This window comes from Phacochoerus africanus, chromosome 8, assembly GCF_016906955.1.
Source record: "Phacochoerus africanus isolate WHEZ1 chromosome 8, ROS_Pafr_v1, whole genome shotgun sequence".
Classification (NCBI taxonomy): Eukaryota; Metazoa; Chordata; class Mammalia; order Artiodactyla; family Suidae; genus Phacochoerus; species Phacochoerus africanus.
In genome coordinates this window covers 120948280-120974526 of record NC_062551.1, presented here as the reverse complement: position 1 = coordinate 120974526, position 26247 = coordinate 120948280, and the positions used below count along the sequence as shown (strand labels likewise).

Here is a 26247-nt window from a genome sequence, read left to right as displayed (position 1 = left end):
ACACGTGGTGCTAGCTGAGGCCTCTGCCCCACTAGAACCTAAGAGTTATGGTAGCACAGGGGAGGGAAACCCGCTCCTTCCTGAGGCACCGGACAACTTCAGGCCAGCCTCAGACTTGGCGGTCTCAGGCTACCCCAAACTGTGTCCCCACAAAGCTCTCTTGCTGAGAATCTAGATCTGGGAACAGGAGCCTGTGAGAACATTCAAGCAAAAGGTGAGCCTGGAAGTGGGAGTAGACCCTGGGTAGGGCTGAGGCAGAGGACTAGCCTGGGGCTTGGACCAGTGGGTAGACGCAACAAAGACTCGGCCTCAGGCCCCTGGTCCTCCTCTGTGGACAGCCTAGAACCCAATGTGACTGCCAGTCAGACTGCAGCCAGGGGACCCTCTGCACACAGGAGTCTTCAGTGCTCTCAGCCCCCAGGTCCCTGAGGCCTAACACACCAGGAGACCCCTGATTCTGGTCCTCACAGGCCCTGACAGGCCCCACAGCCCACTGTCACCCCTACACTCTAGACCATGTGAACACAGGCACGGATGTGCTCCTGGACAGACACAGGCATATGCCAAGATGGCCAGCACGCAGGATAAGGGGCCTGGCTTGGAGTAGGGACTCTCTCTTGTGCCCTTGGTCATTTAATTATTAGATTCTGAGATGTGCGAAAATAACAATGGCCTCAGAGTTCCCACTGTGGCTCAGCGGAAACCAACCCAACTAGGATCCATGAGGACATGAGTTCACTCTCTGGCCTTGTTTGGTGGGTTAAGTATCTGGTGTTGCCGTGAGCTATGGTGTAGGTCACAGACATGGGTGGTATCCTGCATTGCTGTGGCTGTGGTGTAGGCCAACAGCTTCAGCTCTGATTCGACTCCTAGACTGGAAGCTTCCATATGCCACAGGTACGGCTTTAAAAAGACACACACACAAAAAAAAAATAGCCTAAATTTCTGCCATCTGCTAGTGGTAGCGCAGGAAATGCATGTTCTTTCATAGCTTAGAAATTGACTTTTGCCACCACCATCACCACCATCAGAGCCAGGTTGGGTCAGAGTGATAACCCAAATAGGTGAGTAAGAGCCCTCATCTGGAGCTGCAAGGCTCAAGCCCCAGGAGAGATGCTGAGGAGAATACAAGTCAGTGTTGGGAAGGGGAGATGTGAACAGTGACAAAAGCTCAGATTTATTCAATCTGCACACAGAGATGCTTTGTGAATCAAAATGGTAAAGGACATGGGAGCTATGCCCACATAGGACCGAGGATACCAGGTTCCATTTCAAGAGCTGGTAGGGTTCAGAGTAGCAGAGACCAGACTGTCATACTGGGGATGCCTTTCTAAAGGAGATGGCATAGAGCAGAGCCACCAAAGCAGGGTAGGGCTTGTAATAAAGAGAGCTGACAGCACAGCATGAGTTAAGTAAGTGAGCCAAGGAATCAGCCTGTCATTCTGTCACTTCCTGGCTGTGTGACCCTAGGAGAGATACCTATCCTCTCTGATCTTCTATAGCCTGATATGTAAAATGCCAATGCCTCCATATAAGGATGCAGAGAGGAGGAATGACACAGAGGCTGGACAGTAGCAAGAATTTGGTAGCACCAGCTAAGGGTAAACAAAGGCCCAGAGGCTTAAATGAGGACAGTGTTTGCATAAATTCAGGGGCCAGAGGACTAGGAAGCCTGGGGATGGCCCAGAGTATCAGGCCCCAGAAAGGTGGGGCACTCGGGCTGGACAAGGGTGTAACTGGAGGGGCCACCTCTTGGGGCCCCACCTCTAAAGAAACTACAGCTGGAGTTGGCAGCCCTTCCAAACAAGCTGTCAGTCCAACCCTTCAGAGCTTTCTTCCCATTGGTTCCCCATTCTGACGGAAATCAGCAGGCCAGTGCTGCGAGCCTGGGCAGCGCAACAGACAAGGCCCTGGGGACAGCTTAAGTGGACAATAATTGCAGGTTATTATATACCGGGCTGCAGCCAAAAGCCAGGCAGCTATTAAGTGTGATTGGGAGAAATAATCAGGAGAAGGAGGATGGATGTGAGAACTGAGCCGCTCTTTGTGCTCTCAGGGCTGCTCTGAGGCCAGGGCTGGGCCGAGGCAGAGACAGGATGGGTGGGTACAGGAGCCGCCCTATTAGTATGAACACCCTACACTGGGGGAGCAATTCCATCATTCCTTACCTCCCATCCTCCCTGCTCCCCACCATGTATACAGAGCAAAGATTACTGTCCCCATCCTGTGATTCAGAGAAGGCCCGGAAAAAGGAAATAGGTGACCCAATCATACAGCGAGTTTTTCCCAAGTCCCATCAGAGCCAGTACTAAGCCTCTCAGTTATCTGATGACCACAGAAGTGACTCCTGGCATGAAGTCCCTTCAAGACCCCATTCTGCCCTCAGTGGGGTGATCGTGAGGTTGAGTGGGATCATCTCAGAACTAGGACTTGGGAACAGTGGTTAAGACCTAACAACGGGGAAGGGAGTAGGATGGACTGGAAATTTGGGGTTAGTAGTTGCAAACTATTGCATTTGGAGTGGATAAGCAATGAGAGTCTGCTTATAGCACCTGGAACTATATCTAATCACTTGTGATAGAATATGATGGAAGAAAATGTGAGAAAAAGAATGTATATATTTATGTATAACTGGGTCACTTTGCTATACAGCAGAAATTGACAGAACATTGTAAATTGACTATAATAAAAAAAATTTTAAAAGAAAGACCCAACAGGGCATAGATCTTTGTGTAGATCTCGGTGGAGACAAGCACAAGGAACAGAGAAAGGGGGGGGTGGGGAAAGGTTTGTGACAATACTATTAGCTATTTCTCCAAGCTTTGCATATTCATTAGCTCCTTCCCTGGGGCAGAAACAGAACTGCATGCCCATTTTATAGAAGAATACAGAAACCCAAAGCAACTACATGACTTGTCCCCGGTGAGGTACTGATGCTGTCAGGAGCATGGCCAAGGTGACAGCTGTTGGTCAGGAGGTTTGTAGACCACGCTCCCAATCTTTCTATTGGAGAAGATCTTGGCAGAGATGACTTTACACCAGGCCAGAAGGATTTGGGATTTTGTCCCCTGCTAGCCTGAGTTGCACATTTCCTCAGTACCAGAGGTGGTTCTTTCTTTCTGGGCCAAGGATGACATGAGGTTGCCCTTATATGATGTGTGAGTCATATATTCCCAGCCCCCCACCTCCCACCTCTCAGCTCCTCCAAGCCCACAACTCCATTTGGTTACAAGAATGAGGCACTGTCACCCCTAACACACAAACACCATGGGTATCTTCAAGGAGATTCCCACAGACCAAGGACTGCCTTTATTATTTCTTGGGGCAGCTTTTCCAGAGACAGCCCTATCCTGACAGAGACTGAAGGATGGTGGTGGTAGTGGACCAACCCCCAACTCCTCCGAATGCAGCATCTCCGTGGACATCCAGGAAAGACCACGCAAGGCTCAGGGCCATCCTCAGGTTCTAAAAACCCTGGATTGCCTCTCCCTAGCCCGGCCTCCCCAGCCCTGGTCTGGAAATGACCCTGCTGTGGGTCACATGAGAGCAGGACCTGGCGCAGGGAGGGATCAATTACACTGTGACTCAGCGAGAGGGCACAGAGCCAGGGAGTGAGTCACGGAGCTTGCCCACCCTCTCCTGCACGATGAGGCGGTGTTGGGCTGGCAGGCCTGTGTGGAAGCCTCCCTGGGGTCTGGACATGCAGATATGTGGGTGCAGGCTCCCAGGTAAGGGGAGGGGTGCTATGTGTGTGCTGCAGCGAGGGCCCTTCCTAAGTCTGAATACAGTGGACGTCACTGAATTGCAGTGTTGGGAGAAACTCACCCGGATCCCTCCCTGACATTGGCTCTGCTCCCCAAAACCCCCTCACAACAACACTGCATCCACAAGAGAGACTTAAAGAAAGACTTAGACCACACTTACTTCCCCAACATACTGAGAAGAAACCCCACTATTCTCTTCCTTAGAAAATCTCCACATCCCATTACACATAGTCTAAATGCTCTTTTCTGCCGCAGCTTATATTTATACCTGGAAAGGAAATTTTTTTTTTGTCTTTTGTCTTTTTAGGGCCACACCCACTTCATATGGAGTTTCCCAGACTAGGGGTCGAATCAGAGCTACAGCTGCCAGCCTACACCACAGCCACAGCAACAAGGGATCCGAGCTGCTTTTGCAACCTACACCACAGATCACAGCAACACCCGATCCTTAAGCCACTGAGTGAGGCCAGGGATCGAACCTATGTCCTTGTGGATGCTAATCGGGTTCGCTAACTGCTGAGCCTCCACAAGAACTCCTGGAAAAGAAATTCTTAGTTTACTCTTTGATGAATACACTTCCAATTACCATAGCTGACATTTATTAGACACCTACTATGTAGCAAGTACTAAATATTTCCTCCTCTTTTAGTATCTTATTATCTCTTCACGACAGTCATACATGGTGTTATCATGCTCATGTTTCAGATGAGGAAACTGATGCTGAGGGCTAGGAACCATGAGGTTGTGGGTTCGATCCCTGACCTTGCTCAGTGGGTTAAGGATACGGCGTTGCCATGAGCTGTGGTGTAGGTTGCAGATGCTGCTCAGATCCCACGTTGCTGTGGCTCTGGTGTAGGCCAGTGGCTATAGCCCCGATTAGACTCCTAGCCTGGGAACCTCCATATGCCACAGGAGCAGCCTAAGAAATGGCAAAAAGACAAAAAAAAAAAAAAAAGACCTGTCTGGTTTCAAAGTTCACACTCTATAGACAATTCACATATTATGCATGTATGTAACTAGAGTAACTGAGGTCTTTACATAGTTTAAAGCAATAAATACCCAGTTGTACTTACAGGCTGTATTGCTTTAAATTTTACTCTGTGCAAAATTTATATTAATGTGTCTGTTTAGTAAGAGGCCAGAATTTATATATACATCTTTGCTTATACATTCTGGAAGATTTTACACTTATTAAAATAAGGTTGCCATCTGGAAATTATTTGGTGAGAAGAGGATGGTTTTTGGAAATCTACAGCATCTTTTTAAAATATTCCTAGTGGTAGCAAACCTTTATCCTTTGAACGGGAAAAATGACCTATGAAAAATGGGCCCATTAAAGTGCCCCCTCCCACTCAGCATATCTAGATTCCTTCCCTCCCACCCACCCTTCATAAATACCCAGTCTTTACCTTCTTGGTCCCAGGCTTCTGCCACTGATTACACTCTTCCATGTAAGCAGCAGTAACTGGTTAGCAGATGGTCAATGAGTTCTTGACCTAAGTCTTTCCTATGGGCCCAGCCTAATGCAAACCCCTGCCCTATGGCCACCTGCCAGTCAAAAACACAAGCCTACATCCTGCCATGGCCATCACTGCCCGACCTGACTGCCCATGTGCCCTCTCCATTCTCATCACCCCTCCTTCACTCTCCCCAGGCTATGCAGCCACAGCCTCCGTGTTGACCTCTCATCAACACTCAGCTGCTGGGTGAGGGACCAGGGGTGAGTCTGAGACCCTCAGAGAACAACCCTTTGAAGATCCAGCCTGCTGTAAATGTCCTGCAGTCTCACGCAAGTCCCCATCCAGTTGGGATCTCCCTGACCCCTCCCAGCCAACTCACTCCATGTCACTTCAGAGCCAGTAGACACTGGTTTTCTTAACCCTAGCACTATTCAAAGGATGGTATGCCAGACTAGGAGCCTGGCAGCAGTGGGGAGAATTCAGATTAGAGAGGGCAGAGAAGCTGTCCATCCAGCAACATCATCAGAGAAACCGTGGCCCACAGGAAAGTGACATTTACCCACAGCACTGCGTGTGTAATAAATAGGACTCACCATTCCAGGTTCTAAAGTGAGCCCAGTGTGTCTGAAACCTCAGGGCTCGCCTACAATAAATTAACATAATTAAAAACTAATTAGTAAAACATCACAATTAAAAGGACTTGCCTCGGCAGGCAACACCTCTCAGGTAAGAAGGGGCCACGGAGAGCCGACAACCTGGTACCCAGGGCAGGTCCCAGGTAGAGTCTGTGAGGAAGCCTTGTTCTCCCTGAAGGCTGCCCACTCCCAGGAGCACTTTGAGAAACAGTCCTGCAGCAAGTTATGGGACCCGCTCAAGCCCCAGCAGGAGGGAGAAGCACCTCCTCCTCCTCTGTAGAATGTGGGAGGGGCCTGGGCCAGCCCCTCAGCACCGCCGGCACTCTACCCCGTGGCCAATCAGTGATGCTCTGACAATTGCTGGCTGTCCAGACTCTGATCTGAGCGCTTCACCTACGTCTACTGTTTTAGTCATCACAACTTTATAAGGTAGCTTCTATTCCTCTTGCTTTTTACAAAGAAGGAAACTGAGCCCCAAAAAGATTAAAGAAACTGACCAAGATCCCAGAGTTAGTAAGGGAGTGAGGCAGAACTTGAAGCCAGCTTTATGTAAACGCAGTTTAAAAGTACCTGCTTCTGTTGGACTGAGAGCTGCCCAGGCTGGCTCTTTTTTTTTTTTTTTTTTTATGTAAATTCTCTGGGAAGATAAAGAGTAAATTCCTAACTCTTGAGTTCAAAGAAGTTAACTTTCTCTACATCCTTCTGTAGCCCATTTTGACCCTAAGTACCTACTCTCCCCTTAACAGTTTTTGTATGAGAACCATTGAGTCGGCCTCACAGAAACGCCACTGTCTCCCCTTCTTGGATGTGAAATGAGGAAGAAAAGGATGGTGGAAGGAAGGACCACAGTCTCGTTTTACAGTCAGGAAAGCCATGACTCAGATCCCTCTCACTGAGTTCAGGCTTGCCCAGCCCCCACAGGCAGCATGCAGGATGCCTGAAGCTGATGCCCGGGCCCCACTATCCTGCCTCCTATGCATGCTGCCCTTTCATTTCCTGCCCACCCTCAGCAAACATGAGGCAAAGCCCAGATTGACATGAAAGCCTGGAATCAGAGCCTGGAGGGCACATCCATGCTGACACAAAGGCTGGAGGTGCCCCCGAACATTTTCCACCACTGCTCAAGACACAAGAGCCCCCACAAGTCCAAGGCCATGTGTCCCAAGGGCTCAGCTAGCCAGGAAAGAAGCCCAGAAACCCCTCCTCACCAGCCCTGGCACTTGTCTGCACTCCTGGAGGAAGCCAGTCCCTTTTGGGCTGGCCCTGGGTTTCCCAAAGCACATAGCATCCTTCCTCCAATTGTCTTCCTCCTTCCAGGGGTTTGATCCCCCGGCCAGGCCTGCTGTGGGCTCAGGACAGAACAGAGGGGCCCTTGGACCATGCACTCTGGGTGGCAGGTGGCTGCTAATGTTAACTGAGAGAAGGCAAGCACTGTTTTCCTCTTCTTTCCCACCTCAATCGGTGTGCCTTACATCACTAAACCTTCCCAAATTATTCAAGGACAGAAGCCCTAGACTTATGGAGAAGATGAGAAACACTTCCAAGACTGCCTTCAAAGCCTAACCTTGCCTATTCAACCCACCTCCACAGAGAAGCCTCCACCTCCTCGCTGTCACTTGAGAACCTAGAGCCCCTTACCCACTCCAGGGCCATCAGCTCCACCCACTGCTTCAACCTGTCTCCTCTCTTCCCAAGAGGACCCACTCCTTCTTGCAGGGCCAGACCAGAGCTCTATCAGAGCACCTCCCCGGATGCCTCTGTCCACCCCAACACCACCTTCTGGGATCCCCTGGCACAAATCTCTGGCACCTTTACTCCACTCCTCAGCTGGGTCGTGCCCTTGTGTGATTACTCAGTCCTCTCTGAGAAGGTTTCTTTGCCCAAATAATACAGAGCTCTCTCCAGCCGCCCCTCGCTGCCTCTGCAGGGCTAGGCAGAGTAGTTACTCCAGAAAAACTTTAATTGGAGGTCTGGTCTCTTAGGGGAGCCCCATGAAGATTGCAGCTCTGTTTTCAACTTGTTCTCAATGAAACCTTGGAGAAATGAGATGCTTCATGCCCTCCTAGCACCAAGGCCAGCTCTCTGGCCATCCACTCCCTTCTGCATCCTGCCTTCACAAGGGCCCCTCTTTCCTCCAGGCTGCTACCCCCATCACAGATCATCTCATGCAACTTAGGTTGTTTTCTGTTTTCTCCCATGTGGATGTGGAACTCCTCAGGCCTGGAAGACATTTAACCATCTGTTGCTGTTTTCCACTCTGGGGCTTTTCACTTGGTATGACATTGGTCTCTCTAAGGAGACAGCCTGGTTCTTTCCAGGCCTTTCCATTCTCTGCTGCTTCCAGTGAGAGTGTGGAAGGATTGGATCAATGCAAGAATGACTGAGTGGTGGTGCCTCTAAGCCAAGCTGCTCTGTGTGTTCTAAACTGCTTGTTCTCATCCTGGGATCTGAGAGTCTGCCTGGGGCTCTGCAGCTCCCCATCCTTAGAGGCCATCTGAATGAATACAGCCCCCTACAGAGTCAGACTGGCCATTGGTGTCTAGAAACTGTATCCTTTAGCACCTACTGTGTGCCCATGCCTGTCAAGGGGGGCTGCCGAGAAGGGGTGGGGCCAGATGACTTGGTCTCTGCCTTCCTTCACAATCTAGATAGAGAGAGAAGCTTCAGAGACAGGGGAGCCAGATCAAGTCTGAGGGTATGTGGCCATGGCCAAGACTGTGGGACATGGTTTAGTGGATGCCAAAGGGAGGGAGTAACAGTGGCCCAGTTGGAGGGATGCATGAAGAGGGCATCCTTCCTCCTTGAGGAAGAGGAAGGGCAAAGTGGAGTAAAGAGCAGAGGGCAATGGCCAGGCCTGCAGGACACCACCTGAGCCCAGATCCCCACCACAAGGAGATCCGTACTTCCCCAGAAATGAATCAGTAACAAAATGTAAATCCCAAACTCAGAGAGCAAACAAGCAGTTGTTCCTCGTGCCCCCTTTCATTTGACAGCCTTCTCTCTCTCAGTGGCCGGGATAATTGTGGCGATGAAGTGGCACTTGGAGTAAAAGTTTTAAATCCGTTTAAATGTCACAGTGAGTAATACTTTGCCCCTTCTTACCCTAATTACATTTCTCTTTGATGATCTAAGGTCAAAAAAAAAAAAATTTAACTGAAGTCTTTCTAGACTCTCAAGGGCAAGGAGACCAAAGCGCCAACATTTCCATGTTCCTTACTATTTTCTAAGGGATTCTACTTCTTTGTGGCATTATTTTGAGACACCTGTCTGGGTTATTTTATCCCTCACATTTTGCTGTGGCAGAGAGGAGGGAGCCTAAGAGATCCTGCTCTGCGCCTTTAAGAGATCAAGTCTTAGTTCAGCCCCAGCAAGTAGGTGGGGTATTTCACCACACACCTGAGAGCTGGGAGGCAGAGAATATGTTCACCCCTAACAAAACCCAGGTCCAAAATAAGCCATCCTCAAATAGGAGAGAGGGGAGAGTGAGAAACCTTCACTAAGGCAGGAGCTAGCTCATAGCTTCCGCATAGCTTCTGGTCCACAGGGAGGAACCCTGGTGCAGGGGGCAGAAGTGCAGCCCTTGAGGCAGTTGGAACTGTACCACGTGGAGGAGTTTTTGCTGGCATCTGAAATAACCAGATGCCCCCCTTTCAGTAACAGCTCTCCTCTCCCACTCACTCCTGCCCAGGGATAGCTTTTCTTTATGTATTGGCTATTATTATTAATAATAATATGAATAATGAAACACCTGTGAATAATTTACATGAACCTGGGGGGAGGGGCTGGGGTGGTGTCAGAAAGAAGTGGATGGTGAACCTCAACCCCCTCCCCTGTGCAGATCCCTCTTTTCTCAGCCCTCCTCCCCCACTGGCTTGCTTTCTTCTCTTCCTCTTGTCCTTGCTTCACTTTGGGGGCGTGGGGAGGGAGAAAAAGAGACTTCAAGGAGGAATTACTCTCCTAACTCCCCTGTTATGGCAGAAAATACATCCCACGCCATTGTGATATCCTGAGAGGTAAGGAGCAGTGGCAGGAGATGTTTTGAACAAAGTTACCTGCCTCTGCTGACAGTCCTGAGGAAAAGAGGAGGAAGGGACCTCAGCCTGGTAGGTGTACACACACACACCACACACACACACACAGCAGATTGTGGATACAGACAAGGTCTTTGTACATATCCACACAGCACCCACACAGGCACTCACAATCCTGACCAGACATATGCACACACCTCCAAGCCACCAGTTCAAACCTTCCATGTGCATACTAGGGGGACATACTGCCTCATGACAGCACTTCACAGGCACACCAAGCCCACAGCCACATGGCAGAGAGGTTCTGTCCAGTGAGTTTCTGTTCCATTCCTTCAGCTTTGACATTTCTTAGACCATCATATAACACTGGATAATGTAAGCCCTGAGCCGAGTTATGAATCAACTATACTTACACAAGATTCCATCAAGCAAAGGCAGAAGAATCTTTAAAAGAAAAGATGAAGTTCCACAGTTTTCAGAATTGTACTTGCTGTTTGGTTTTGGCCCTGGATCCTCAGGGAGAGGTGTCCCCGGTGGTTTCGGGGGCCTGGGGCTGCGAACCTTGGGGCCTCCTCGGGCCTCCTCCTGGCGCTGGAGAGCTCGGCGTTGTGGTTGTACCAAACGGGCTCGGTCTCGGTTTTCAGGCAGCTAGGGTCTCATTTCTTTAAATAACATTTTTAACGTATCGTCTAGTAAAGTCACATAATCCGAGGGCAAGAAAAGAGAAACCCAAAACACCGGAAAGGGATCGATGGGGGCCCAGCCAGGGTCACACCAGCAGCTTTGCCCCGCAACCTGCGAGGGAGCAGGAGCATTATTATAATTTCTCCGGCTTCTGAAGCCCAGAAGAGGCTGCCCTGGAAACGCAAATGTGGGAGAGGATGGGGTGCATGTAAATATCATTAAAAGGAAAATCTGTTTTCCCAAGCCAAGTTCACCACCAGCATTCGCCCCCAGAGGCGGGGCTGCTTGAACCCGGCTCCCGCGCCAGCCACTCCCTCTCCCTCGCAGCCGACGTCCTGGCCCCGGCGGGCTTGATGGGGAACCTGGCGGAGTCCGGGCTGGGCAGCCGGACCCTTGGCTCTCGCCAGCAGACGTGACTCCCAGCCTCGCACTTCTGGAGCGAGAGGTGCTGCAAACGAAGTCCGAGGGGGCAGCGCACGCAGCGGGAGCCTGGGTCCTGCCGCAGCCCGGAGAGCGATTCGGGGGCTTTATTTCTTTGATGGTGGATTTAGAGGGGGGAAAAAAATTTTTTTTTTTCAATTTGAACCAGTAAAGCAGACAAGGGCAAAATCAAGCCAGTCCCTCGCGCTGGCTCACCAGCCACCGTGCCCAGAACCTGCCTCCTTCCTCGCCGGGCGAGCGGGCCGAGGCACCCGGCTCCTACCTTCCTCCCGCCATCCGCCTGCCAGTCCAGCCGCCGCGCTCCCGGGCGGGAAGGCCGTCCGGGACGGAAACACCCACCTCCAGCCTTCTCAGGCGGGCTGGGACGAGGGTCGGGCCCGAATCTCTACGCCCCGTCCCCCCGGCGCGGCCCAACTGCTCCCCAGACCCGTCTTCCAAGGTGGATCGGGTGGCGGTAGATGCCGTGCGGGAGGGCGAAGATTTGGGGCTGCTCTGGCAGGTTGGGGATGCGAGGAGGGAAAAAGCAGAAAGAGAGAGTGCGCACGAGAGAGAGAGAGAGCAAGAGAGAGAGCGAGCGAGAGAGAGAGAGAGCGCTCTTGTCTACAGATTTATCCACATAATATATATTTATGTAGCTTTTTTTTTCTCTCGACACTGATCAATGCGCAGTCGGATCGCCGGACGGACTTCCTCCAAGCCGGCTCGCTTTTTCTAGTCTAAATAAATAAATAAAGGGAACCAGATGGGAGAAAAAAGAGCCCATTGCACCTTCGCCGCCGCCCCGCCCGCCATCCCTGCCTTTGCTTCGCCCGCCTGGAGCCCTAATAGAGAGCAGCTCGGTGGATAACGCCCCCCTACATACCAACACGAAAATGAAAATCAATATTTTTAAAATACAAAAAAAAAAAAGTTGCACCCGCTGCTATTACAAAAAGAACTCCCAAAAGGCAAAGAGGAGACCAGAAGCCCGGTTCCTAACAGGCACCCAGTCCCCGCGGCCGCCGGGGCCGGGAATCTCAGCGCCTCCCGAAGAGCCATGAGCCTGGCGCTATTTATAGCCGGGGGCCGTCTCGGACTGTACCACCGCTGTTCGCCGGGGCCGCCGACGGGGGAGGCGCGGCGGGGCCGGCGCCGCCCCAAGCCGCCCTACTCCTGGCCGCCGCCCGCTGCCGCGCGAAGCCCCCCCCACCAAATCTAGCCCACTTCCCTCCCCGCGACCCCCTCTTCCGCGCGCGCACACTAGCCGCCCCCACCCCTGGTCTGATAGGGAACTTGAACCGGTCCAGCCTGTTTAAACGGAAAGGACAGAGATCCTGTCTGTTCAATGTAAAAAAAAAAAAAAAAAAAAAGAATCAGTTCAGACCGAAAGAGAGAAAGAGAGAGAGAGAAGAGAGGGAGGGAGGGGGGGGGAAGAGGAGAGAGAGCGCGAGCGCGAGCGAGCGAGAGAAGAGAGGAGAAAGAGAGAGAGCAGAGAGCGAGAGGAGAGCGAGGTGTAGAGAAACCGAGGGGGAGAGAACCCGAGTGTGTGTATGCGTGTGCGTGTGTGAGCGCGAGCGAGCTTGCGAGGGAGAGGAGCGAGAGAGTGCGAGCGAGAAAGAATAAAAGGAAAGAAGATTTTCTCTATGTATATAAAGATGGCCACGTTAGCAAACGGACAGGCTGACAACGCGAGCCTCAGTACCAACGGGCTCGGCAGCAGCCCGGGCAGCACCGGGCACATGAACGGATTAAGCCACAGCCCGGGGAACCCGTCGACCATTCCCATGAAGGACCACGATGCCATCAAGCTGTTCATTGGGCAGATCCCCCGCAACCTGGATGAAAAGGACCTCAAGCCCCTCTTCGAGGAGTTCGGCAAGATCTACGAGCTTACGGTCCTGAAGGACAGGTTCACAGGCATGCACAAAGGTGAGTGCACCTTTCCCTCCCAACTTTGCCGGGGAGAAGGAGCGGGCGGGCGGGCCGGCCGGCCGGCGACGAACGAGCGAGCGGGAGACGGCGCGAGAGGGAGCCTCGGGCGGACGCCGAGGAGGGAGGCGCTCGGGCAGCAGAGACCAGGACTGGGGTGCGTGGGGAGCTGTTTGCTGGGGCAAGGCTGGGTTTTGGGCAAGAAACTGATAGACGCGGTGCCTTGGGGAGAGCAGTGGGAGCAGAAGAAGAAAAGGAGAGAGAGGATCGAGGGAAAACGGGGCTTGGATTTTTGCGTACAGCGACTTGAAAGATTGGGATGGGGACGGCTGCACTGGCCGAGCCCGGGACGGTGGCAGCAGACTGGCGGGCTCTCAGCCTACCGCGTACCTAGGGTGCTGTCCATCGCCGTGGTGCTGAAAATACTAAGAGGGGATGGTCTGATCCGCTCCGGGCCAGAGTAGCAGGAGCGCAGCCGTCTAAAAAGAAGAGAGGTGACAAATGCAAAGAGATATTTTTATTTCGCTATCAATTTAACAGTAAACTCTCCCTGTCGAGCTGTGTGCCTCAATAATCCGGTTGTGGTGTAAGTGGTGGGGGGGGGGGGTTTGGATGTTTGAAGGAAGGAGGGACAAAAACCTAAGGCAAGAATTAGCAAGGAATCAGCCTTCCCCTGGGTGGAGTGGGGGGGCCAAGGAAGCCTGGATGATCCCCTCCTCAGAAAAGCAAGGCTTTGGGAAAAAATCTGTGTGTGAAAGATATGCATTTTGGAGGGTGTATCCTAAATTATCCCAAACTCACCATGCAGAGAGGTTTATAGTGCATTATTTCTTTCCCGTGAAGCAATCATTGCCAGTGAGTGCTTGGAGGAGGGGGGGAAAAGAATGATCAAAGAATTAAAACCCAGCAACTTTTTAGGAAAGTGGTCGTGGGAATTATCTGCAGCCTGCTTGTTTTCTTCTTGTTTTATTATCTTCAAAGCAGATCCCCAAACGTGTTCAGTTGTAGAATGTGTGTGGGTGGCTGGTGGGTGACGAAATTAGCCCAGTGCTTGCTCCCTAACAGTAATGTATAGGATGTGCAGCGGGAATTAATCGGGGCTGGAGCTGTGTGGGCAAGTTAAATGCTTTCTGAGAGAGATTGATCGTCAGGCAGAGAAGGAGCACCGGGCTAAGGAAGTTGTAAGGGATGTGTATGGACGTTCCGTTTTTAATAAACAGTAGTGTGGAGAGCTACTGAAGATGCTGTTTTGGAACTGGTGGTTTTAAAGATGAAAACACACACACCCACACACACCCACACATAGAGAGCAGCCTCATCCTTGGCCACAAATGGGCTATGAACAGAGCTGATCCTCCGGCACATTAGGTGCAGAGCGCGGAGCTGTCTGGTTCTCTAAGCAGCAGTGGTTTTCACTATCACAACCTCCCTCCTTCTCCAGCCCTCCCTTCATCCAAATACTAAGCAGAGCTCCAAACTCTTCATAGTTGGAGTCCCAGAGAGCAGTTTTTATTGGCTTTAACATCTTCCAGCTTGCCTGCTGAGGAGTAAATCTTAAAGTTAATGGCATGTTGAGTAGCACAAAAACACAGCAGAATGGAAATATACTGGGTTTGTTGAGGTGGGGTGAGGGTGGGGGCTGTATTGGAGAGAGAAACCAACCTTTATTCAATATGGAGAAAATGTCTGTCTGTTCAGAAGAGAAACTGGAAAGGTGGAATGGGGAGGCAGTCTTCGAAATAATATCTGTTTCTCCCTTTTTCACCCTCCCTCTCAAGTCAACAGTATCTCTGTAGTTTTTTTCCTTTCCAATCAAGCTCCCTAGAAGCTAATCAAGGTTTGTATCAAACCTTTGTCATTCTAATATGTCCCCAGATTTTAAAGTAGCAGTAATATAAATTAAAAAGCAGAGGTGGGAAATTCTTTGCCCATCCTAATTATAGGTTCTTGGGGGGGTTGAAATTTTAAAGTTTTTTTAAAAAGCATAACCCACTAGAGGAAAAAAAAAGACAGTTATGGAAAGCTGAGCTTCCGTTGAGATCTGGGTTGGAGCACTTTATTTGCTTCTTTATTTCAAATGAAGATAATCTTAAACAATATTCCTTGTTTATTCTCATGACCCCTTGCTGGTATCATCACTCTGTTTGTGATGTTATTTGGGTTCCCTTGTATTATAGAAAAGAAGTGGAATTATCATCATTTGCATCAGGAAGGTAGAGAAGGTTAAGATATAGCTATCTCATATGTATTGTATCATATATCTATACATACACATATCTGGTCAAGATTTCTAGGACAAGCAAAACTTCATTTTCTAAAGAATCTTCCCTAAACTGGCTCAGTCAGGGACAGGTAGGCCTGTTGGCTCTGGAATGCTGGGTGCCTCATTGTCAAAGCTCACCCTTCAGAACCTGAGCATATATTTCTCCCTATGAAACTTCCTGCCTCTCCATCCCTCAGATTTTTATAGGCAAGGTTGGGCTACAATGTCTTTAACAGTGCCTGGAAGCTCCAAGAGAGCTGAATAAATGAGACAGTTTCCAAGGTCTGGTTTATTCAGTCCTAGAAGAGTTGGAACTCCTTCTTCAGTGATACAGCCTGATTTATTAGCTAATCCTGATAAAATAAGCCTCCGGCCACCTTAAAAAAATTACTCGCTTGCCATTGGTGATTAATTACTGTTAAGTCAAAAAATATGATGAGGCTTGAAGAATGAGGGTTGCATTTGGCTTCTAAATTTCCCCCAACTCTAAATTACAACATGAGGCTGGGGGGAAAAAAAGACAAACACATGCCTTTGTTAAGCCTGGTTTCAGGGTATATTTGTGTCTTTTTCTTTCCCCTTCTTGAATTTCTAACTTCTAATGGATCATAGTGGGATAAAATTGAGAGACATGACAGGATACTGGCCTCCAGTGTGGATGGAATATGTATGTTACTGGTTAAAAGAAGAAAAAAAATAAGTAAAAACTAAATTAAGTGCATGAGATTTCAGGTGGGTATCTGTTTGTTGGCCACCTACCATTTCTTGTTACTAAAGAAGAAAAGAGTTCTAAGGGTTAATGGAATACCTGCCATGCGTAGAGTGAACCTTAAAAGGCAATTACTCCAGTCAAATTGGGAGTCTGTGAAGGAGGGAGTAGGTGGGTGTTGTGGAGCAAACCCAGCCATATCGGAGAAAGGCTCTTGGGCTGGGGAGGCAGCAAATAGCAGTTGTGGTCTGGGGTAATTATTGTCAAGATAAATTCACCCCCTGGAGATCAAAAAGGAAATGGTTAGGGGGAGATCTGGGTGCTAGGCAGAGAGAGAAAGAAAAGAAAAGAAAAAAAAAAACTCAGAACAATTTGAAGAAACAACACCTAGCCAAGAAAACCCAGTTTAATGCAAAGTCTCTCCCGGCTAACTCAGAGTCTCCTTCTCTCCCCCATTAGAAGCACTTTGAGAAAGATTGTTTTTCTAGGCTCCAAAAAGAAAAACATTGTACTATTGATTAAAGAGGGGAGAGGCAAACTCCCAGGAAAGCAACGGAAGTGAGCTGAGGACAAATTTTGCCCCTTCCTATAGAATTTTTCTCCCCTGGAGAGGGAAACAGGTCACCCATTGGTCTAATTCTTCCCTTCTCTCACTTTTTATTTATTTCTATTTCATTACTTGTATTTCCTGGAGAACAGATGCAGTAACTAAAAATACATACATACACACACACATAGTCATGCCTGCTAATACATATACATACACAGTGAATGGATCACACATGAACAAGCCACAATCCATTCATAACTTTGGTCTTGTCTAGCAGGATAAGAGGCAGCAAAGACTGAGTTACTGGGAGACATAAAGGCTAGTGCTCTCTGGATAGCCATATTATAATGCATTATCTTTGAAGTCATTTAAGTCCAATTTAAGTGGTATTTAGTATAATATTTATGAATTAATGTAATCTAAACATAGGGCTGTCCCCAAAGGTTTAAACAGCCTTTACTACTGATGTGTGCTTGTTCCCAGAGCCTGTGATGCATTTTAATCTAAACCACCAAGTCCATATCACAGTCCCTCTTGTTAACCAGTCAGAACAGATCTGTGGCCTGGGTGACCTCTCTGCATTGAGATTTTCCCCTGATGCACTGAGGAAAATCTACTCTATTGGCAGCCCCACTTGGGAGTGGGGGTCCCAACCCAGGAGCCACTGCTGCAGGGGGACATCACCCCCTCACACTTTCATACTACATCGACAGGGAGGGTGGAGACCAAGTAAGGGAACCTTCTGTGCTTTGAGCTCCGGAGAGCATATCATTTTAAAATATACCCATCACCGGATGCACAACCTCTTGTTTCAATGGTATCTGAGTATGAGATTCTTCAAGCCCCTCGATTTGGGATGCAGCTGGGAGAAAGGGAAAGGGCAAGGGTTATAATTGTATTTTGGCACTTTGTTACCATTATCATAAAATTCTGTCTCATATTTTTGTGTAAGATGTAACAATTCTTGGAACATCGAGTTTTCGCCATTGACTCTAGCTGAGAGAGCTCACTGTTTTTGGTGTTTTTCCTGAGATATGTGAATTAAAGCTAGTGAGGTTCTATCTGATTTCTGTTTGCAAATGAGTCTAAGAGACAGTAAAGCTGAAGTATCAGCATGGGCATCAGTTCAGTTCAGAGGAACTTTAAAGAGAATACTTGGAAGAATAAAAATTCAGTTCTGCCCAAAGAGAGACCCTGGCAGGATGGCTGGACACACACGTATAGCTTTTAAAACAAAGATTTGCCTTGTAAGAAACGTGATAGCTGTAATAAAAAAAAGTAGAAAAACACTTTAAAAATTAAGTTTCACTAAAGAAAATTAGCAATAGTAATCATTGCCCCCATCAAAAAAGAAAAAAATCTCCAAATTCCAGATGTTGACATTCTATTTAGGAGCAAAGAAAAAACTATTGGAAAATGATTAGTTTATTTAAGACTCTGGGGGTTATTTGCTGGTTGTACATGATTTCATTTATCTTTTAAACAGACTTCCTTCTTTTAAACAGAATTCCTTCCAGAATCAACACACATACACATACACACAGAGAGATAAATTAATCTGCACATGTGCACGTATATGCATCCATGAGCAAGCATGACTAAGCGCATCCCACACATATGGGAACCAGAGCTGGCCTAGATTTTACTGCAGTTCAGCGGAGATGTTAACACTCTTCACCCACCCCCGCCCCCAACTCGACTTTAATGGGAATTCTAGATGGGGTTGAAAGAACCCCCTTGGTGTACTTTCACTCCCTCTTTGCCTGCTCTAGTTGGCTGATGTTTGCGACTTTTCATGCAAAAACAAAAGGGAAAGCATTTCTTGAATGAAGTCAGAGCTCAAAAATAAGGCAAAGGAAAACAATTAGAAAAATGGATGCCATAGATATGCAAACCTCACCTCCATTCATGCCTATTGTAAAGTTCTCTGAGTGCTTTCAAAGAGCTGATTGTTAGGGGGCGTTCCTGACATTCAGTGATCTAATCACACTCCAGCAAGGACACTGGTGTTATCATAATCATCACCATATCACCATCATCGTCATTCTCACTATTTTCATTTAGAGACCAGGATGGGAGAGGGTCTTCTGAGTGGTGCCTGAGGAAATATCCAAGACGCTACCTCTTTGGCTGAGAAAAGAGTCCATCACACTTGCCTCTGATGGATTTGGGGAAAACACTGCAGGACTTCCACCTTCCACTTCACCAGAAGGTGGTCAGTTTCCAAACCCACCTGGGAGGGATCTCACTGCAGAGGATTTGGAATGAGTAGTCTGTAGAGGGGAGTGAGGTGCCGTAGAACATGAGGCCCAACACCCTAGGCAGATACAAAGGAAAACTGAATGTTGGAGGGCCAAAATGCCAGCCGGAAGCTGGGAGCGCTGGTTGACAGTGGCTGAAACTGCAGCAGCTTCTGAACTTGGAAGGGAAATCCCATGTGACATACTGAGAGAAGGGCTCGAGGGTGTGAAAATCTGTGTTGTGTCTCTGGGTACTGAAGGGTTAGGTGAGGGAAGATGCTGCAGCCTGTGTGGGTGTTGGTGTGAGTGTGAGTATGGGGGCGGGGTATGTATGTGCGTATAAGACATGACAAATTCAAGTGGCATGGAGATGATGTTAAGGGCTGTTTCATCTTATAAGGCTGTATACATGGTCAAGGAGATAGTTGATGAAGAAAAGGGGAAGATGACACTGTCCTTGTGACTATGCACATGCCCCACCTCGGAAGTCGTGGCTTGGATTTGTCAACTGGATCTTAGTTCCAGTGTGGAGGTGTGCTTCTCTTCACCTGCCTGATACTGCCCCCCAATAGTCCAGGTTGGGGAGAGGGTTCATTTTCCCCTACTCATCGCCCTTCAAAGGCTTGGCTACTTCTGCTCACCTACTGATTCATTTTAGAAATGATCGTGACCTTCCATCCGAAACCTGAGTGTCCAGCCACAGAGCCCGGCTCTCTGCAGAGATCTCTGCCTCCACCCATTGCGCTCCCTACTCCACCTGCTGCCCCTTGGCATCCTAAACCTACTGTTCTCTTGTACCGTTCGCACACACACACATACACACACACAGGACTTAACCAAGTCAGTCAAGCGATGCCTTGCAAGTAGAGGGCTGCATTTAGCCTGAGCACACTTGGGGGTGCCAGGGACCCAGCAGCCCTCCTTTTGGGCTCTCTACAAGGGAAGCACATTCACCTCTTTCACTTTTCTGCAGCCCTTCAAATACACAGACTCTCCAAGAATCACAGAAAGCATCTAATCCTACCTAAATAGCCTAGGGGAGGGGAACAGAGGCCCCAATTTAGTTGGAGCCTTTTTATCATCCTCTTCCATCTCCCTCTTTTCTTTCTTCTCCTTGCTATTTAAGATGCCCTCAAAAACCCGACAGTGGGTCTGAAGAGAAAGATCCATGTTCTACTTGGCAACGTGGGGATGCACATAAAGATGCCTGGGCAAAAAGACAATGATGGGGTAGAAATGGAACGGTGGCAGAGGAATTCCCAGAGTTAATGTGCTTTGCCCTAAGAGCTTCCTCTATCTCTGCTCATCCAGTTTCCAGTGGCCCCTGGATGGGTATAAAGCCCAAGCCACAGCCCTACCCACAGAAACCAACAAAGCAGCCAGGGCAGCCCCAAGGTAATTGCCCTCCTTTTTGAGCCCCCCTGGAAGCAGAAGGGGATGTTTTCAGACCATGACATTAGCAGAGCTGCTCCCTTTCCACTCACTCCACCTTTGGTTTCCCTTAGCCTCCCTGTATCTCCCCTCTGACTGACACTCAAGCAAAGTGATTCCCAGCAGCTCAGCTCAGTAACAAATCCTATGTGACCATCTGCAAGATGTAAATAAATGGGTGCCCTCATGGGGACAGACGTTGTTCCGGTTCCATAAGGACAGAACAGCCAAAAATATTGATCAAAGCTCATGGGAAAAAATTGATAATGCGCTGGTCTCCAACAAGAGTTTAATTGACAGAGACTTCCGAAGGCCGGCTCTGGACAGCGCATAAACTGACCGCGATGTTACTTTATTGCAATACACTCTGCTTTAATTAATTATCACCTTTGTTAAGAGTGGCTCCAGATCAAAGGTTTCCAGACACTTAACAGATCTGACTTACAAAGCCCCCCATGCATTAAGCTATCCCACTGCTCTCTCAGTGAGGCTAGCGACCTTCCTTCCCTTTTTTCTTTCCTCTTAGCTGGTGGCTTCTTCCTCTTTGTTAACGACAAACAGATCTTCCTGCACAGCTGCTCTGTCCTAGGATGAGGATGGTGAGGGGTGTTGCCTGCCGAGATCATGGGGCTGCTGTTTTGCTGCCGTTTCTAAAATTACATGACTAAGACTGGGTTCACCTTCAAATCTGTCTGGCTGGAAATGGGAGGTGTCGGTAGATTTTTTTTTAAAAAAAAAGGGGTTCATGCAAATGCAAAAGATGTGTGTGTGAGTGTAAGTGTGTGTGTGTGTGTAAATATTTGTGGGAGGGGGCACATTCACAAGCGACTATGGGCACATCCACATAAATATTATGGGATCGATACATTTCACATCCGCTGCCCACACCTCTTAACTTCTCCCTCCTGTCTCTTGAGCACCTGTGCTGCTGTCGTATTTCACTCTGAGAAATGCTCGCAGCTGAAGCGTGCATAGATGATGCTGTATTGAACCAAGCCATTGTTTGGATTCAGTTGTGGAGTCTGGGCGCCCATTGAAGGATGGTTCTCGCTGGAGTAGGTGGTGCCTAAAGAATCCACTTCTCAAGACAGGACAGGGACCTCACCCTCCAGAGTCCCCCAAGCCTCCAAACTGACAGGTGACTTACTTGAAAGCAACCCTTGGAGTCCTTCTAGGCAGATTTGAATGCCATACGTGGCTGTTTGTTCATTATTCTAATTTAATGATGCAGTCACACCTAATTAATCCATGTCTGGTTTATTCACACACTATGTCTGAGGATCCAAAAGATCTCTCTAGCTCTCTGGCTTCCCTTTACGGGGGGCAAGTGAAGGGGCTCCCCTGACAAGTGAGCACGTCTGCATCCAAGCAGGAATGGATCACTGTAGACAGATTTGATGGAGGCACCATCCCTGACACCACTGTCCACCCACATAGGAATGACAGCAATCACAGAGATGACAGCAGTGACAGAGCGATGTAGCAGTGAGATCTGTGTGCCTGTGCATGCACACACATGAGCACACAATGCATCCGTTCTACCAGAGCACCCTTCTATTAGGCAATGGTCCACACCTCCGTTGTGTACAAAATAAGGCCTTGTGGAGTGTCGAGCATTCCTATGATTGGGAGTTTCAGTGCAGAAGGTTGAGAGGCCAAGCTGAGTCAACCTAAACTCTCTGGCCTGAAGAAAGCAGAGCAGGAGGAATGGCTGCTGCTGCACAGCTAAGAGACTGAGGTGGGGAGCAGCAAGCCCCCAAAGTCCAGTCTGCAGCGTGACCCTCAGCGCACCTCCCCGTGGCTGCTTCTGGCCAGACTGCTCCCCACAAGTGCTGCCTCTTGCCTGGCAGGTACACTCAGAGAACAAGGCATCAACCTAATAATATCCTTATAAAGCCAAGCCTCCTGCGCTAGTCCTAGGAGACAAGAGGCATCCGAAGATCAAACACTACATCACAGTGTATTTGTAGGCACTCTCTGATTCTGCTACCTCCCTATAATGTTCTAATTGACTATTTGATCAGCTCTAAAAGGGCCGGTGTTCAAGACAGACTCACCCACCCAATCACACACACAGCTCACGTGTATACTCACATACACCTGTACACACCACATACACTCACCACACGGAAGCACACGCATGCAGGCTTTCTCTTGCACACACCAATGTCCCCCAAGCCAGCTTATCCAACAAGGGTGGATTTTAATAGGAGATGCTTGAAGGTGAGTGAAATCACACACCTAAGATTGTACGTGCCCTTCCAGTAATGGGCTTATCAATACCTCTTAAAGGAATGTGACAGCCAGCCCAGAGTGATTCAGTTGTGTGGCCAAAGGTCAGCATATAGATATCCATTATTAATAATATCAATATCTTGGTTGACCAATATAACCAGAAACTGTATCATGTCACTGCTGATGGGCGAGCCGGGGAGGACTCCACAGCAAGAGCAGGAAATTATGCCCATGTAAAATTAATCATATTGACTGGTTCTAAGAATACATGGGGAGGCAAAGATGTTGAAAGTGCTTGCCGTGGTGGGAAAGGGGGACCTTGTTCCCAGAGGCCCCGTGGTCTCAAACCCCTGGAAGGAGCCCAGGGAGAAGGAGGCGTCCCTGAGTGACCCACCAGCACCCTCTCCCTCACCCAGCCTCCAGCAGGGTAAGGTGGAGGAGAGGTGTTCTCTGAACAGGAAAGGAAGGAAATAGGATCCCCTAACTATTATCCACCCAACCTATCCATATCTTTCTGTCAAATCAATATTTGGCTTGGCTTGGTCTCACCGGATAGGGCACGGAGAGCATTCCTGGACCTGCTGTGGGAAGAGCTCCATCTCTGAGGGCTGGTGTGGGCTTGAAGCCACATCCCCAGTTACCTGGTGGGAGACCAGCCCCCAGGGATGTCCATGTGTGCACTTTGCAGCTTAGGGGTGCCAGGAAGAAAGACACTGGATCCAATCCATCACCTGATTGGGCTCTTGGGACTAGCAGAACCAGAAGCTCAGAGGTCCTGTCCTGCCAGTGTTGCTAGTGGGGTTGGGGTTGTCTGGACTTCAGGAAACCATTGCTCACTGAGGCTCACCTACAGGCACAGTGAGTGAGAAGGAAAGGGAAGGCCAGGTGTCCTTAGCCTTAGAATTGCTGTTGGACATGCCCCTGACCCCTCACGGCCTTGCCTGCTGGAGCTCCAGCTCAGGCTGTTCCTGGTCCTCCTTGACGACCCTGGGAAGCACCTTGGAAGCATGTTCTGTGTCCTGAGGGAGAAGTGTATGTATATCAGAGAATCCAGTGGCAGGGAGCACTCAGCAGAGAAGAAGAGGGGACTAGGGTTGTATAGGTAAAGCCCAGTAAGCTTTTGGATTATTTCTTCTCTCTGTTTCCAGAGCCTATGGAAGCAGCTGGAAGGGAGGCTGCCTTAGAGGCCAGGTTCCATGGTGGGGTGATGATGGGCAATAGAACTGCTAAGCTGCAGGGGAGATGCCTTTGATTGTAAAGGAAGGAGAGGAAATGGTCCCTGTGGCTGGTGTGGGAGTACTTGAGCGTCAGCAGCTAATCCACACCCCATCCTCTCTTAACCTGCCTACCCCTCCTGACCATGGGCACATTCAGGGTCCCGCCAAGACTTACAGCCAGCTGTAGGATCCAAGGGCCTTGGCCAGCCTCTGCTCCCTCCCCCGTGTAACATCATAGCCTTGTTAGTTGAGCCCCAGCCACGTAGGTTACCCTGGACAGTTCCCAGACCTAGGACTTGCTCACCCTGCCCTTCCCAGCCCAGATCAGGTGTTCAGGGCAGCCAAGGGCATCCTCCTTGCCCACTATGCTCTATCCCCTCCTCCGCCCCAAAGACTGAGCCCATAAGCCAGACCCCTCCTGTAGACTCTTTCCCTGCCTTGAGGAGGGGCCCCCAGACAGTGTGTGTGGGAGGGCTCTCCTCTCCCCCAGCGGTCGCCTGCCCTCTGACGGTGAGAGGGAGAACTTCCTGCTCTCTGGCTGGGCCCCTGAAGCCAAGGCACCTCCTGCCACAGTCCTGGCTCAGCTTCCAAACCTCTCTGGCCGCCCTACTCCTTACCCTGGCAGGAGGATGAGGAGGGCACTCCTCTTATGCATGGGAGCCCTCTGCAGGACCAGGCTGTGTGGGACTCGGAGCCTGGGCCTGGGGCACCAGCAAAACAGAGCCAACGTGAAACGAGAGAGGAGAATCAGAGAACCCAAAAAGTATTGTATAGTTCAGGACACATGTGCGTTTGGTTTCATTTCAGAAATAAATAGTGTACAATTCAGCATGAGTTTTATCTTTCATCCCACTTGTTGAGATGCCAGAATCTTTTCCATACTCAGGGGCCTGGCATGGGTCCAACTCCAAACTGTTATATTCCTCAGCTTCTGCAAAGGGATTTCCAAATGCCCCACAAGACACACACGCACTCAACCCTGTGCCTGATGAACCAGGCCTGGGCACAGGACCATCAGTTAGTCATCATTTGGCACACCCACCACCCAGGGCCAGCAAAGACCCTAGGCAGCAACCAAAGCCCTGTGGGCCATCGGAGTGAGTGGCACAGAGCAGGAGAGCCATCACTGGCTTACTTCCAGGCTTCATTGTCTCTTGCAAATTTTAAAACTCTTTTTAATGGAAAACTAAGACCGCCCCTTTGCTCTCATCTCAACTATTTCAATAACTAAATTATTAGATTTATTGTAGAGTCAGCTCTGTTGTCATTGTGTCAGACAGGTTTGAAAAGCCACTGGGATGAAGAGCAAAGGATGAGGCCTGGGGCTGGATGGGACAGGGCAGCTGAGTCTGTCTCGAGAGAGAGGAGGGGAACACAGATGACCAGGCGATGTTTCAGCTGGGAAAGTGTGCCGAGAGGCAGCAGTGAGCAACCACTCTGCAGACCAGGTCCCCGGGGCAGGCAGCTGGATGGAAAGGGAGCAACAGAGCAGGGGCTCAGGTGGCAGCCACAGAGCTAGAGCTGGGAGCCACCAGGCTCCTGCTCTCTTCTGGGTGAGACCTCTGTCTGTAGTTTCCACAGGCTCCAAAGCCTTGGGTTTTTTTCTCCTGCATTTCTTGGTGAAATATTAGCTCCGAATGTACTGACCAATGTCATCTAGTCCATGGCAGAGACCCTACAGCTGGGAGGAGACGGTCCCCAAAGCTGGCAGAGGCAGGAGGATCCTGCAGGGGCAAGAGCAGTTGCCATCAGCCTCCAGGTCATCTCCCCAACCACCCCCATGTGGAGAGCAGGGTCTCACACCTACCTGCCATCCCCAGCAGGGTCTCACGCCCACCCGTAAGGCAACCTTCTGCAAAGCAGAGAGCGTGTGGGGTGTCCACCCTTATTGGTGAGACTCACACTGTCCCCACACTGGGAAGACCTGGGTGAGGTGGGGGCACAAAGAGGCAGGTTCACATGGGACCCAAATGCCCTGAGGGTCAGGCTGTCTCCTGAGGGTCAAGCTCTTTCCTCAGAAGGTGGGGACCCACCATCACCACCCCAAAATAACTGGGTATGCTAGAAAGCAGCAAACCCACAAATATAAACCACCCAAAGTGAATGTCAGAGAATGAAGGAACCCCTAAAAGAGGAGTAATCAGACAGGGGTATCAGCTTGCTACCCAGGGGACTTGGCCCCAGGCTCCCAGGGAGAGAGGGTGGCAGAAGCCGTGCTGGCTCAGGGGAGTAAGGCAGAGCCAAGAGGCTGCCTTGCTGACGGCCCGCTTGTTTTGTTTCGTTTTGTTCCATTCTGTTTCGTTTTTGTCCCACTGCAGTGAAGTCTGGTTCTCAGGCTGGTGGAGAGAGGAATTTCTCACTTTAAAGAAATCTGAGGCAGAAGAGGCCATGGCCAGGGGTAGGTGGGTGGGTTGCAGATATTTCTGAGGAAGTGGGTGACCCACAGTGGACCTACAAGGATGAGCCTCATCTGCTTTGGGTCTGCAGTGTCCTTCAGCTGTCCCACTTGCAGCCCACTTGGGCTGAGAAATTACTCATGGAATATTTAAACCCGTGCCCATGTTCTCTGTCACCTAGGCAGGCATCCAGATCATCCCCACAGGCTTACTCAGCTGAATGTCCCGGTAAACTACGGTGTTCTAGGTGTTGGAATCTCCCCTGGCCCCCTGCCCTTCCTCT

At 49.7% G+C, this 26247-nt stretch overlaps 1 pseudogene; it reads left to right on the top strand.

Moving 5' to 3' along the window:
* The first annotated feature begins 12522 nt into the window (after positions 1-12522).
* Positions 12523-26247, top strand: part of LOC125134626 (uncharacterized) — a 46834-nt pseudogene continuing 33109 nt past the window's right edge.